The following is a 14,211-nucleotide window of genomic DNA, read 5'->3' as shown; positions in this document are numbered from 1 at the left end:
TCTGGAAGCAACTTTGTTCAGCACACTATTTTAAATGCCTCTAACAGCACTACCAGCCAGACCACTCTATAGAATATTACAACTTTCTCAAACTTCCACAAACACCCACAATTGTACCAGCAGCCAGAATAACTAATCCAGCAACTAACCTGTAACTCCTGCATGCTCCCTTCAAATAACGCTGGTGGGGGTGGGGTGGGGGTGGTGGTCCTTCATGCCTTTTAAGTCCTGTTCAGCTGTGCGAGGTTAGGACATCGCTTTGGCTGGAGTGAGGATTTTGAAAATGCCGCTGGCTGCTTCCTGCTTCAAATCAGCGTTGCACACTGATTTACATCATAATTTTCCTACTCTACAAGCTGCTGGCATTCCTTAGGTGCGTGTGCCAATATGGGATCCTGTGCACTTCACATCCGAAGTGTGTGCGTGCACCTCAGACGCCATTTTTGGCGCTTAGGTGTCCATGTAGCGCCTACAAAATGGACGCTACACGGCCCAATTTTGCCCCCATAGAGATTAAATTGAAACAGAGAAGGGAGGCTTATGACGAATGTAAGGCTCATAATACAGTAAAGAACCAGGCTGAATATCGAAAGAACAGAGAGATCTAAAAAAAGGGAATATGAGGGGTAAAGAGAGAGCATGAGAATAGATTAGCGGCTAACATAAAAGGCAACCCAAAAGTCTTTTATAAACATATAAATAACGAAAGGGTCGTCAAAGGAAGCGTGGGACCGATTAGGGACAAAAAAGGAGATCTTCTTATGAAGACGGAGGGTATGGTTGAGGTACCAAATGAATACCTCACATCCGTCTTCACTAGAGAAGAGGATGCTGCCATTGTAGCAGTAAAGGTGGAGGTAGTAGCAATATTGGATAGGATAAAAATAGATAAAGAGGAGGTACTTAAAAGATTGGCAGTCGCTAAGTAGAAAAGTCACCCGGTCCAGATGGGATGCATCCTAGGTTTTGTCCATGGTCTAGATCTGAAGGGCGGACGAGGGTTGAGAAAACCAAGGTGACTGCATTCCCGAAGTCAATAAGGGCCATCACCCCCTTTCCATTAACCCTTAATTTTTCTAGGAAGGGGTGAGCGGCCTCCACATGGCTCACAGGCTGTACTACCCAACTCAGATAATCAATTCCAGCATCCCCGAATTCCCCGAGGCTGCATTGCAAGGGCTTCTCCTGATTTGGGCAATGTGTTGCTACACGGCCCCACTCATCATAATGGTAACAGCAGTACATTTTCCCTGGTTTCCTGCTTGCCCCAAGATGTGTCTTTATATTGGCTGCACCCATAAGTCCCTTCACCGCTCTTCAGTGCTCCCTTCCCCCCCTAGAGATTGATCAGCCTTTAATCCAGTACCAGGTTTCAGACTTGGGGGTCGGCCAGGGTTTCTGGAGAACATCGGGGATCTGACCAGTTCCTCTGCAGCAAATTGTGTTTCCACCAGCGTGATCAACTCTTGGGCATTAGCCGGGTCCCCTTGACCTACCCACTTCCTGATCTGAGGTGCAAGGGCTTGTAGGTAGTGGTCGATTACCAGCAATTCCACGATCCTTGCTGGGGAGTTGCTGTCAGGTTGAAGTCACTGCCTGGCCATATGGATCAAGTGAAACATGAGAGCAGGGTGCCTTACCCTCCTGATAGGACCATGTGTTGAATCTCCAAGTCCGCACGGTTAAGGTGACGCCAGCCCTGGTGAGTATCTCAACCTTCAACTTTGGGTAGTTGACCGCCGCCTGCTGCTCCAGGTCAAAGTAGGCCTTCATGGCAGCACCCACTAAGTCAGGTGCCACAATGCCAGCCCATTGGTCTTGTGGCCACCTTCCCCGCTCGGCACACCTTTCAAAGGCCACAAGGCATGCCTCCACATCGTCCTCTGCAGTCATTTTCTGTAGCACTAGACTGGCTATGATAGGTTGGATGGGGAATTCTGTTTTAGAGGCATTCAGCCATAATCCCACAGATGGCAGCTTTGCACCAAACGGGAGGAAGAGGCTCTGCAAACATCCCCATCCTCAATGATGGCGGAGTCCAGCACGTGAGTGCAAAAGACAAGGCTGAAGCGTTTGCAACCATCTTCAGCCAGAAGTGCCGAGTGGATGATCCACCTAGGCCTCCTCCCGATATCCCCATCACGGAAGCCAGTCTTCGGCCAATTCGCTTCACTCCATGTGATATCAAGAAACGGCTGAGTGCACTGGATACAGCAAAGGCTATGGGCCTCGACAACATCCCGGCTGTAGTGCTGAAGACTTGTGCTCCAGAACTAGCTGCGCCTCTAGCCAAGCTATTCCAGTACAGCTACAATACTGGCATCTACCCGACAACGTGGAAAATTGCCCAGATACGTCCTGTCCACAAAAAGCAGGACAAATCCAATCTGGCCAATTACTGCCCCATCAGTCTACTCTCAATCATCAGCAAAGTGATGGAAGGTGTCGTCGACTGTGCTATCAAGCAGCACTTACTCACCAATAACCTGCGCACCGATGCTCAGTTTGGGTTCCGCCAGGACCACTCGGCTCCAGACCTCATTACAGCCTTGGTCCAAACATGGACAAAAGAGCTGAATTCCAGAGGTGAGGTGAAAGTGACTGCCCTTGACATGAAAGCAGCATTTGACCGAGTGTGGCACCAAGGAGCCCTAGTAAAATTGAAGTCAATGGGAATCGGGGGAAAACTCTCCAGTGGCTGGAGTCATACCTAGCACGAAGGAAGATGGTAGTGGTTGTTGGAGGCCAATCATCTCAGCCCCAGGGCATTGTTGCAGGAGTTCCTCAGGGCAGTGTCCTAGGCCCAACCATCTTCAGCTGCTTCATCAATGACCTTCCCGCCATCATAAGGTCATAAATGGGGATGTTCGCTGATGATTGCAGCGTGTTCAGTTCCATTCGCAACCCCTCAAATAATGAAGCAGTCCGAGCCCGCATGCAGTAAGACCTGGACAACATCCAGGCTTGGGCTCATAAATGGCAAGTAACATTCGTGCCAGACAAGTGCCAGGCAATGACCATCTCCAGCAAGAGAGAGTCTAATCACCTCCCCTTGACATTCAACGGCATTACCATCGCCAAATCCCCCACCATCAACATCCTGGGGGTTACCATTGACCAGAAACTTAATTGGACGAGCCATATAAATACTGTGGCTACAAGAGCAGGTCAGAGGCTGGGTATTCTGCGGTGAGTGACTCACCTCCTGACTCCCCAAAGCCTTTCCACCATCTACAAGGCACAAGTCAGGAGTGTGATGGAATACTCTCCACTTGCTTGGATGAGTGCAGCTCCAACACTTAAGAAGCTCGACACCATCCAGGAGAAAGCAGCCCGCTTGATTGGCACCCCATCCACCACCCTAAACATTCACTCCCTTCACCACCAGCACACAGTGGCTACAGTGTATACCATCCACAGGATGCATTGCAGCAACTCGCCAAGGCTTCTTCGACAGCACCTCCCAAACCAGCGATCTCTACCACCTAGAAGGACAAGAGCAGCAGGTACATGGGAACAACACCACCTGCACGTTCCCCTCCAAGTCGCACACCATCCTGACTTGGAAATATATCGCCATTCCTTCATCATCGCTGGGTCAAAATCCTGGAACTCCCTTCCTAACAGCACTGTGGGAGAACCGTCACCACACAGACTGCAGCGGTTTAAGAAGGCGGCTCACCACCACCTTCTCAAGGGCAATTAGAGATGGGCAATAAATGCCGGCCTCGCCAGCGATGCCCACATCCCATGAACAAATAAAAAAACTATTGGCTCCTAAGCCAAGCAGATAAACCAAATGTCTGAACCTGCGGTTCCTCTCGCACTGAGCAGGATTACTATTGCAACAACACCTCATCAGTCGGGTAAAACTAACCTGTCTCACGACGGTCTAAACCCAGCTCAAATTCCCTATTAGTGGGTGAACATTCCAACACTTGGTGAATTCTGCTTCACAATGACAGGAAGAGCCGACATTGAAGGATTAAAAAGCAACATCGCTATGAACACTTGGCCACCAAAAGCCAGTTATCCCTGTGGTAACTTTTCTGACACCGCCTGCTTAAAACCCAAAAGGTCAGAAGGTTCATGAAGCCCTGGTTTCACGGTCTGTATTCATACTGAAAATCAAGATCAAGCGAGCTTTTACCCTTCTGCTCCATGGGGGATTTCTGAGCACGCCTTAGGACACCTGCGTTACAGTGTGACAGGTGTACCACCCCAGGAAAACTCCCCACCTACCATTGTCCCCGGAGCGGGTCACACCTGGAATCAAGTTACCTGTGAATGATTTAGCACCAGGTTCCTCACGCACATTCTATGCATTAACAGGAGAGAGGCGGTGCCCATCCGTCTGCACTCCAGCTCCGAAACGAACGGCACTACACACTGATTGGAGTTGGCTATACCAGACCAACTGGTCATCTATGGCACTAGGATATCGTTCCATTTAGCAGGGATTCTTAAATGGCCATACCCTTCCTCTTAAAGGCGAGGTCCTTAAAGGGGCAATACCCTTACTTTGGTATCAGGGCCCTCAACAGCCTGCGGCTGACATACCAGCCCTCAATCACCTTGTTACACCATATACAGTGTCGTTGTCAGAACTTGGGTAATGTTATATATGGCATATTTCAACTTTTTAAAAATCACACATACTATATTGTCATTCTTTTTCCCACTGGATAGTTCCCAACAATATTCTGATCTACTTCTGGGTCTACTTGCAAAATATTATACTTTGCAAAGTTGCTACATGATCCTCTCAGGAGCTTTATACTGTAACAGACACTCAAAAACATTCTGTAGCCCAAAATACTCTCTTCAATGTCATATTTTATTTGTGTACACTCTGCATTTTTTCCCAGGTGCACACCACACTGGCACCATCTCTTACTCTTATTTTTCTCACAATCTTAGAACTGTGAAACTCCATACCTTCTTAGTGGGTGACTTAGCTGCTTACCACAGAACCCACATATAAACAACAATCAGCCACCTGCGCTAAAATGAAAACTAATTTTGCGTAATTAAATGCACATAAAAACATTCCAAATTAAAAATTAATGTTGCCTCACTAAACTCACTGTCACATTTTGGGATTTTTGACCATTTTTCCACAAGCAAGGTGACTCACTGATGTGGGGAAGCAAAGTATGTTCATTATTTTATATTATTGCACAAAGACAAGTTACACTGATTGAACTAAGTAAGCCTGATCAAAGCTATTGCCTTGTATGTTCATCTGCTGTGAAATAAAGCAGCTTAACAATTGGTATCTAGCTTTGTCGGTGCACCTGAGCGCAGATCCAGGAAAAACTTTCTCAAAACCCATCTTTACAACCAAGTCCATTCCTTTATCCATTAATTTTTTTCTCCCCCTTTGTAAAGTGTCTTGGGACATTTTCTATATTATAGGCACTATATAAATCCAAGTTGTATTTTACACACAGACTGTAAAATCAGAACATATCCAGATGGGCTGTATTGTGGATTTTGCATGTGCTTTTTGTAATCATCCAAATTAATTTACAGAATCTCAGAATATTATAGCAAACAAACAGCTCATTCAGTCCATCAATTGTGGATCAGAGTTTTTCTCCAAAAGAACCACCTATTCTAATCTTGCTCATTCTCAATATATAAGGCAAGCTGGATATAGATGTTTTAGTAAGGTTGGAGAGGAAAACCTATCTCTCTGTGTGCGTAACTGGTTTCATGCAGTGACATTTTCTGAATGACCGCAGCTTGCGCAGTGCATGCTGCAGTGCATGCTGCAGTCTTTTTCTTCAAGTGCTTATCAGCCAAACCAGCCTTAAAAAGACCACTGGAGGCTGCCACTTGAATAAAAAAAGTTAAAACTTGCCTCTTACCTTATTATGAGAGGAGAGGAGCAGGAGTGCTCCTTCTGGCTCCACATTAAATCCGCAGCCCGCTGCCAAGCACTGCTCAACCCCTCCCGCCTGCCTCCCCTCCCCACCCAGACTCTGCTGAGGACCTCGGCCGGCATCTGACCCAGGCAAATTTGCTCCCCCTCCATGACTGGCAAGCTGCCTCTGGGGCTGCAACTTGCACTCGCAACTCGCCGGTAATAAACAAATGAGGCCAGCCGACCGATTTGCCGTGGTCAAGCCGCCAGGATCATTAGACGTGTGCAGTGTGTTCAGCACCGGGATCGCACCTCGATTTGGAAGCAATCCAATTTCTAGGCCATAATTGCTTGTAACACGTAGACCTCCCAATGGTCTGCCATGAGTTCCTTTTCTTGGTCACTATTTTGCTTTCTTGAAAGCAAAATGTACTGGAACTTCTTTGGTAGCATTAAAAAAAAGAAAAAAAATGGTTCAACCATTACAGATTCAATATGGTAATAAAATTAAGCAAAGTTAACAATTATGCTTCAAAAATATTAAACTCAATATGGCAATGTTTCACATTCACCTGGAGCTGTGTATCCATTGAATAAACAAATTATCTCACCCCTGGTTGAGAAAGGCATGGATGTTAGGGAACTTGGGGAAATAAATAGTGATGTCATGAGGAGTGTACATATTACAGAGAGGGAGGTGCTGGAAGTCTTAACGCGCATCAAGGTAGATAAATCTCCGGGACCTGATGAAATGTATCCCAGGACGTTATGGGAGGTTAGGGAGGAAATTGCGGGTCCCCTAGCAGAGATATTTGAATCATCCACCGCTACAGGTGAGGTGCCTGAAGATTGGAGGGTAGCAAACGTTGTGCCTTTGTTTAAGAAGGGCGGCAGGGAAAAGCCTGGGAACTACAGACCGGTGAGCCTGACATCTGTAGTGGGTACGTTGTTAGAGGGTATTCTGAGAGACAGGATTTACAGGCATTTGGAGAGGCAGGGACTGATTAGGAACAGTCAGCATGGTTTTGTGAGAGGAAAATCATGTCTCACGAATTTGATTGAGTTTTTTGAAGGGGTAACCAAGAAGATAGATGAGGGCTGTGCAGTAGACGTGGTCTACATGGACCTCAGCAAAGCCTTTGACAAGGTACCGCATGGCAGGTTGTTATATAAGGTTAAATCTCACGGGATCCAAGGTGAGGTAGCCAATTGGATACAAAATTGGCTTGACGACAGAAGACAGAGGGTGGTTGTAGAGGGTTGTTTTTCAAACTGGAGGCCTGTGACCAGCGGTGTGCCTCAGGGATCGGTGCTGGGTCCGCTGTTATTTGTTATTTATATTAATGATTTGGATGAGAATTTAGGAGGCATGGTTAGTAAGTTTGCAGAGGACACCAAGATTGGTGGCATTGTGGACAGTGAAGAAGGTTATCTAGGATTGCAACGGGATCTTGATAAATTGGGCCAGTGGGCCGATGAATGGCAGATGGAGTTTAATTTAGATAAATGTGAGGTGATGCATTTTGGTAGATCGAATCGGGCCAGGACCTACTCCGTTAATGGTAGGGTGTTGGGGAGAGTTATAGAACAAAGAGATCTAGGAGTACAGGTTCATAGCTCCTTGAAAGTGGAGTCACAGGTGGATAGGTGGTGAAGAAGGCATTCAGCATGCTTGGTTTCATTGGTCAGAACATTGAATACAGAATTTGGGATGTCTTGTTGAAGTTGTACAAGACATTAGTTAGGCCACACTTGGAATACTGTGTATAGTTCTGGTCACCCTATTATAGAAAGGATATTATTAAACTAGAAAGAGTGCAGAAAAGATTTACTAGGATGCTACCAGGACTTGATGGTTTGACTTACAGGGAGAGGTTGGGTAGACTGAGACTTTTTTCCCTGGAGAGTAGGAGGTTTAGGGGTGATCTTATAGAAGTCCATAAAATAATGAGCGGCATAGATAAGGTAGATAGTCAAAATCTTTTCCCAAAGGTAGGGGAGTCTATAACGAGGCGGCATAGATTTAAGGTGAGAGGGGAGAGATACAAAAGGGTCCAGAGGGGCAATTTTTTCACTCAAAGGGTGGTGAGTGTCTGGAACGAGCTGCCAGAGGCAGTAGTAGAGGCGGGTACAATTTTGTCTTTTAAAAAGCATTTGGACAGTTACATGGGTAAGATGGGTATTGAGGGATATGGGCCAAGTGCAGGCAATTGGGACTAGCTTAGTGGTATAAACTGGGCGACATGGACATGTTGGGCCGAAGGGCCTGTTTCCATGTTTTAAACTTCTATGATTCTATGACATTTGGCTATGACATTCTCTCACTCATGTAAAACCACCCCAATGCTCATGAATTAATTGTTTTTCACACTTACAGAAGAACCACCACAATACACCTGTGCAATATCTTATATGTACTCAGTATGACATGAAGTAATTCCAGAAGATTTAGTCATATGCTTTAATGCGTATCATTGTCACATCATATTAGATTGAGGGCTATGGTCTTGGATTCATCAGATGAATCCCAGAATCATTTTGACACCAAAAGAGGCATTAATCCCTTACATACTCCACCTGAACATGTTAGACAATAAACTGCAGAATGAATGTCAAAAACCTTGGGTATACATGAAACTGTTTGATCACACTAGGCAAAGCCACACATAATGACAATCCCATTAAATTGTTGATACTCAGCAAAAAACCTTGTGAAAATGATCACAGTAATCGTACAGTGTTTATTATATTAAACACAAGCATAGAAATGAATCATTTTTGCATGTCTCCACAGAGTCATTGAATATGATAGATTACACCTTATTGTCAATACTGGATCCTACAGATATTAAACAGAACGGTGCATAAACTGAAATTTTGTTCTAAATATCTCCAACTGAATTGTGACAACAAAATAAGCCAGGTGGGTTTTTAGCTTTTACTGTAGTTTATTAAATGAACAACTGACACAGGTACTGCTTGAAAAATACAAACAAAAAGGAGCTTACCTGAATAGTATATTAGTGTGAAATTGTTCTAGAAATGCATTCATTTAGGGGCACGGCCATGTCTTGCAATGAAGGTAGAAGTGGTCCTTGAATTTTAGCATACTAAATTATTTTGATTTCAATCTCCATAAAAACTGAATTCTCTCATTACCTACATAGTGACCTTTTGAAAAAATCTTAAAAGTTTATACTACAGAGGTTTCTCAGTGTGTGCTCACTACATTTCACTTTTTATGTAGTTTACTCTATTTTTGTGGGGTTTTTGTCTTCAATTTTTAGTCAGTTTTTTCATCGCTTCAGATCACTTCTGCACTGTACATCAGTCTGTTGCCAAGATGAAAGGAAACTACATGCATCCAGCCCCTGACCTCCGCTATTTTATCGTGTGCCACCAGCCAGTAGGAGGTGAATGAGTGTGGCTACTGGTCTGGACTGACTCAGTCAACATTATTCCTTCTGTGTTTGTGCTGAAATACTTCCCTCAGATGGATCCTATAATCTGTTGTTCTGTGTATTAGTACATCGATGCAATAAGTCATGGCCCCTTTTTAATGTCTTCTATATTTTCTTATTTGCATTTTACTTGTAGTGCCATTAATTTATGTGTGATAATTATGTGCTGTATGCCTTCTCTGTGATGCAGTAGACCGTAGAATCACACAGGTTTGCAGCATGGACGAGGCCATTCAGCCCACTGTGTCTGTTCTGGCTCTTTGCTAGAGCAATCCAAAACTAATTTCAGTGCCCTGCTCTCTCCCCATAGTCCTGTTTCTTCCTTTGCTTCAAATATTTATTCACTTTTCCCAATAACACTCTTAAAAAAAAATCACAAGCGCTTGTTGAATAAAAAGTTTGCATAATATCCAAGCTGTCAAACTGAGGCATATTAATAGTACAACAATCAGTCTAATCCTATTAGAAATCTTAGGTATTCATTAAAAATGATGTGTTGTATATAGTAGCCATACTATAATGCTAAGCATATCATTTCGCAATGATCAAAATAGCTACCTGACTATTGTGGGAATTAAAATACGCTGAGATAAGCAGAGATTATTTGTTGTCTGCTCCTGTCACATGTACATTGGGCAGGCTTTGTTCAACATCACAGGATAGTACAAAATGGAATTACAACAATTGCAGTGAGACGTGGCTCAATTATGGTTTTGTGCAAAGACAATTCCGTTGTGCAATTTTCTTCTCCTGCCTTTCAGTTGCAACTGGGACAGGCATGGTTTAACTGGGACAATTGATTGTTTTCTAGCATTTGTGCCAGAGGCAGGTGTTTGGTTCCAAAAATATTTCTGTCCCTTGATGTACCTGAGCACTCATTTTAACAACTGGTAATCTTTATTTAGTCTTTCTTTTCTTGGGGCAACAAGAATTCAGTTCCTTTAAAATTCTGGTCTTCAGCAGCATTTTTTTTATAGAAGGGGACAAATGAAAACGAGTTTTAACAAAGACTTACATTTATTACAATTGTGTGGAGAAGTATTGGTTAAATAAAATACATTTGTTGAAGATGAATGTTTTAGTTGTCTCAATACTGTGATTTCTACATTGCCTCAGGAGGGGGAGCTGGATATTGTTACAGCCTGTTAATTGGTGTTGTACCTGCCATAAGTTCATACATTCTTAGCCACAGGGATCTGAGTCTTGAAAATTGAGATAGTATCTTTGAACAAAATAGAGGTGACTGTCAAATTGTGAGGATAAATTTAACTTGAATGCTGATGTACAATTTATATTCTAGAAATCTCAAGTCTAGACTTCCTGGCTGCATTCTGACAGTATCTACGGTGTTGCTGATTTTTTTTAATTAGTCAGGACAAAAATAATGATTATAATTTGTGCTACTAACACAAAATTAAGGTTCTTAAAATAGGATCAAAGGGTAAAGAAGTTTTCAACTTCAAGTCTTGCAAAAACACAAATAATGTAATTCCCATTTTCTCATTCAAAGCCTACTGGTCTGTCTCAATCATCACTGATAGATTATGCAAGATGTACAAGAGAAATATTCGTTTTTGTCCTGCAGCATGAACTTGAACTCCCATAAAAGAATATTGCAGTAGCATTGGGAGCAGAAAAGACATTTGCTTGTGATATCCCAGCAGCAATATCAAAGTGCACATGTCTGTCTTGGTGAGGTAACCCAAAGACAGATTGTGGGGATACAGCTGAAATATTGAGAAAGACAGTGCCTGGATATTGTGAAGATAAAGCTAGATGATGACAAACAGAGTCTGGAGACTTTTACATTCTTTTAAATCACTTTTTACATAGACAGGCCTCACATTGGACTGGCACTAGCTAATTTGTTGTCACCATGTATTATAGTGACTGTAATATAGTTTCAAATTAGCCATGGAACATTTCAAAGTTTGCAGACGACACAAAGCTGGGGTGGAATGTGAACTGTGAGGAGGATGCAAAGAGGCTCCAATGTGATTTAGACAAGTTGTGTGAATGGGCAAGAACATGGCAGATGCAGTATAACGTGGATAAATGTGAAGTTATCCACTTTGGCTGTAAAAACAGAAAGGCAGATTATCTGAATGGTGATAGATTGGGAAAAGGGGAGGTGCAATGAGACCTGGGAGTCCTTGTACACCAGTCGCTGAAAGCGAGCATTCAGGTGGTGCAGCAAGCAGTTAGGAAGGCGAGTGGTACGTTGGCCTTCATTGCAAGAGGAATTGAGTACAGGGGCAGGGATGTCTTACTGCAGTTATACAGGGCTTTGGTGACACCACATCTGGAGTATTATGTGCAGTTTTGGTCTCCTTATCTGAGGAAGGATGTTCTTGCCATGGAGGGAGTGCAACGAAGGTTTACCAGACTGATTCCTGGAATGGCAGGACTGACGTATGAGGAGAGATTAGGTCGACTAGGCCTATATTCACTAGAGTTTAGAAGAATGAGAGGTGATCTCATCGAAACATATAAAATTCTAACAGGACTAGACAGACTAGATGCAGGGAGGATGTTCCCGATGGCTGTGGAGTCCAGAACCAGGGGTCGCCATCTCAGGATACGGGGTATACCATTTAGAACCAAGATGAGGAGAAATGTCTTCACTCAGCGGGTGGTGAACCTGTGGAATTCTCTACCACAGAAGGCAGTGGAGGCCAAGTCATTAGATGTATTCAAGAAGGAGGTAGATATATTTCTTAATGCTAAAGGGATCAAAGGATATGGGGAAAGAGCAGGAACAGGGTACTGAGTTAGACGATCAGCCATGATCATTTTGAATGGCGGAGCAGGACCGAAGGGCCGAATGGCCTACTCTTGCTCCTATTTTCTATGTTTCTTTGTTTCTATGTATGTATCTCCTTAAAATCAGCATTATTTCTCTTTTAGTAGTCCTGTTATTTGGTCTTTGATTAGAACTGCAGTACCAGTTAAGCACAAAATCAAATAGTTACCATTTTAAATATTGCAACAACAGTATGCATCTGAGGTCTTAATCCAAGATAACCTATTAATTTTGATTGTACATTTCTTTGTGTGAAACTTCATTTTGAAACATTTGTGTATCTTTTACCAGGGATGAACTTCTCAACTAAAGTAAACCTATCCTTCCTTTCCTTCACAAATGAAAATTTGTAATTTTTTTTGAAATTTAAGAATACTTATTAATTTTAATCGTGTTTTCATAAAAAATATGTCTAATGGACACCGAGGAGCCTACTTATCAGTGAAATCATTCCAGTAAATCACAATTAATGATAATGGATAGCTTACCCAGAAACATTGGATGGCTATCAGTGAAATATCCAACTAAGGGTCCAAGAAGTTTTATCTTTGACAGCCAATTCCAATTCTTCAGAGCAATTCATTTAGCATTATTTATATCAGTAGACCTCCCATGCTGTTGCTCATGGTATGTCAGATACATTACTTTAAATGACAGAAGCTTTATACAATGTAATGTACAATGTATTGCTCTCCTCTAATAAATAATCCAGAAAATGTGCTGGGGAGCAGCAGCAGCAGAATTGTATACCCCACAACGTGTAACCTCAGGGCTGGGCATATCCGTCACTCCTCCATCACCATCAATCCGGAGTGCAGAAAAGGGTACTGGGACTCCGGAAAATAAGGTACCAGCCTGGTGAATCTACCACACGGGACTACATGCATGATAAACAGCGAAAGCTGCACGCTAGACATAGAGCTAACCAATCCCACAACCAACAGATCAGATCAGAGCTCTGCAGTCCCGCCGCATCCAGTTGCAAAAGGTGGTGGACAATTTACCTGGGAGGCGGAGGAGGCTCCATGAACAGCCCCATCCTCAATGATGGTGGAGCCCAGTACATGAGTGCAAAAGACAAAGCTGAAATGTTCGCAACTATCTTCAGCGAGAAAAGCTTAGTAGATGATCCTTCTTGGCCTCCTCCTGTGCTCCCAACCATCACAGATGCCAGTCTTCAGCCAATTTGATTCACTCCACATGACATCAAGAAATGGCTGCGTGCACTGGACAGAACAAAGTCTAAGGGCCCCAACAATATCTGGCTGTAGTGCTGCAGACCTGTGGTCCAGAACTAGTTTAGCTGCTAGTCAAGCTGATCCAGTATAGCTATAACACTGGCATCTACCCGACAATGTGAAAATTACCAAGGTATATCCTGGCCACAAAAATCAGGACAAATCAAACCTGGCCAATTACCGCCCTATTAGTCTACGACCAATCATCAGTAAAGGAGTTGCCAACAGTGCTATCAAGCGGCACTTATTCACCAAAAAACCTGCTCATCGATGCTCAGTTTAGGTTCCGCCAAGACCATTCAGCTTCAGACCTCATTACAGCCTTGGTCGAAATATGAACACAAGAACTGAATTCTAGAGGTGAGATAAGAGTGACTGCCCTTAACATCAAGGCAGCATTCAACTGAGTGTGGCACCAAGGAGCCCTAATGAAACTGAAGTCAATGGGGATTGGGGAAAAACTCTCCAGTGACTGGAGCCATATCTGGCACAAGGAAAGATAGTTATGGTTGTTGGAGGACAAACATCTCAGCCCCAGGACATCGCTGCAGGAGTTCCTCAGGGCAGCGTCCTAGGCCCAACTATCTTCAGCTGCTTCATCAATGGCCTTCCCTTCATCATAAGGTCAGAACTGGGGCTGTTTGCTAATGATTGCACAGTGTTCGGCTCCATTCCCAATTACTTAAAAAGTGGAGCAATCGATGCCTGCGTGCAACAAGACCTGGATGATATCTGCTAAACTCAGAGGCTGAACTAGGCTACAATCAAATCCATCCTAGAGACCTCACTGAGTGGACCATTCGTCTCCTCAAGCAACGATTCTGCTGCCTGGGCAGGTCT

This window comes from Heptranchias perlo, chromosome 7 (genome assembly GCF_035084215.1).
Source record: "Heptranchias perlo isolate sHepPer1 chromosome 7, sHepPer1.hap1, whole genome shotgun sequence".
NCBI classification, from domain to species: domain Eukaryota; kingdom Metazoa; phylum Chordata; class Chondrichthyes; order Hexanchiformes; family Hexanchidae; genus Heptranchias; species Heptranchias perlo.
The sequence above is the reverse complement of the archived record's forward strand: the minus strand, read 5'-3'. Positions refer to the sequence as shown.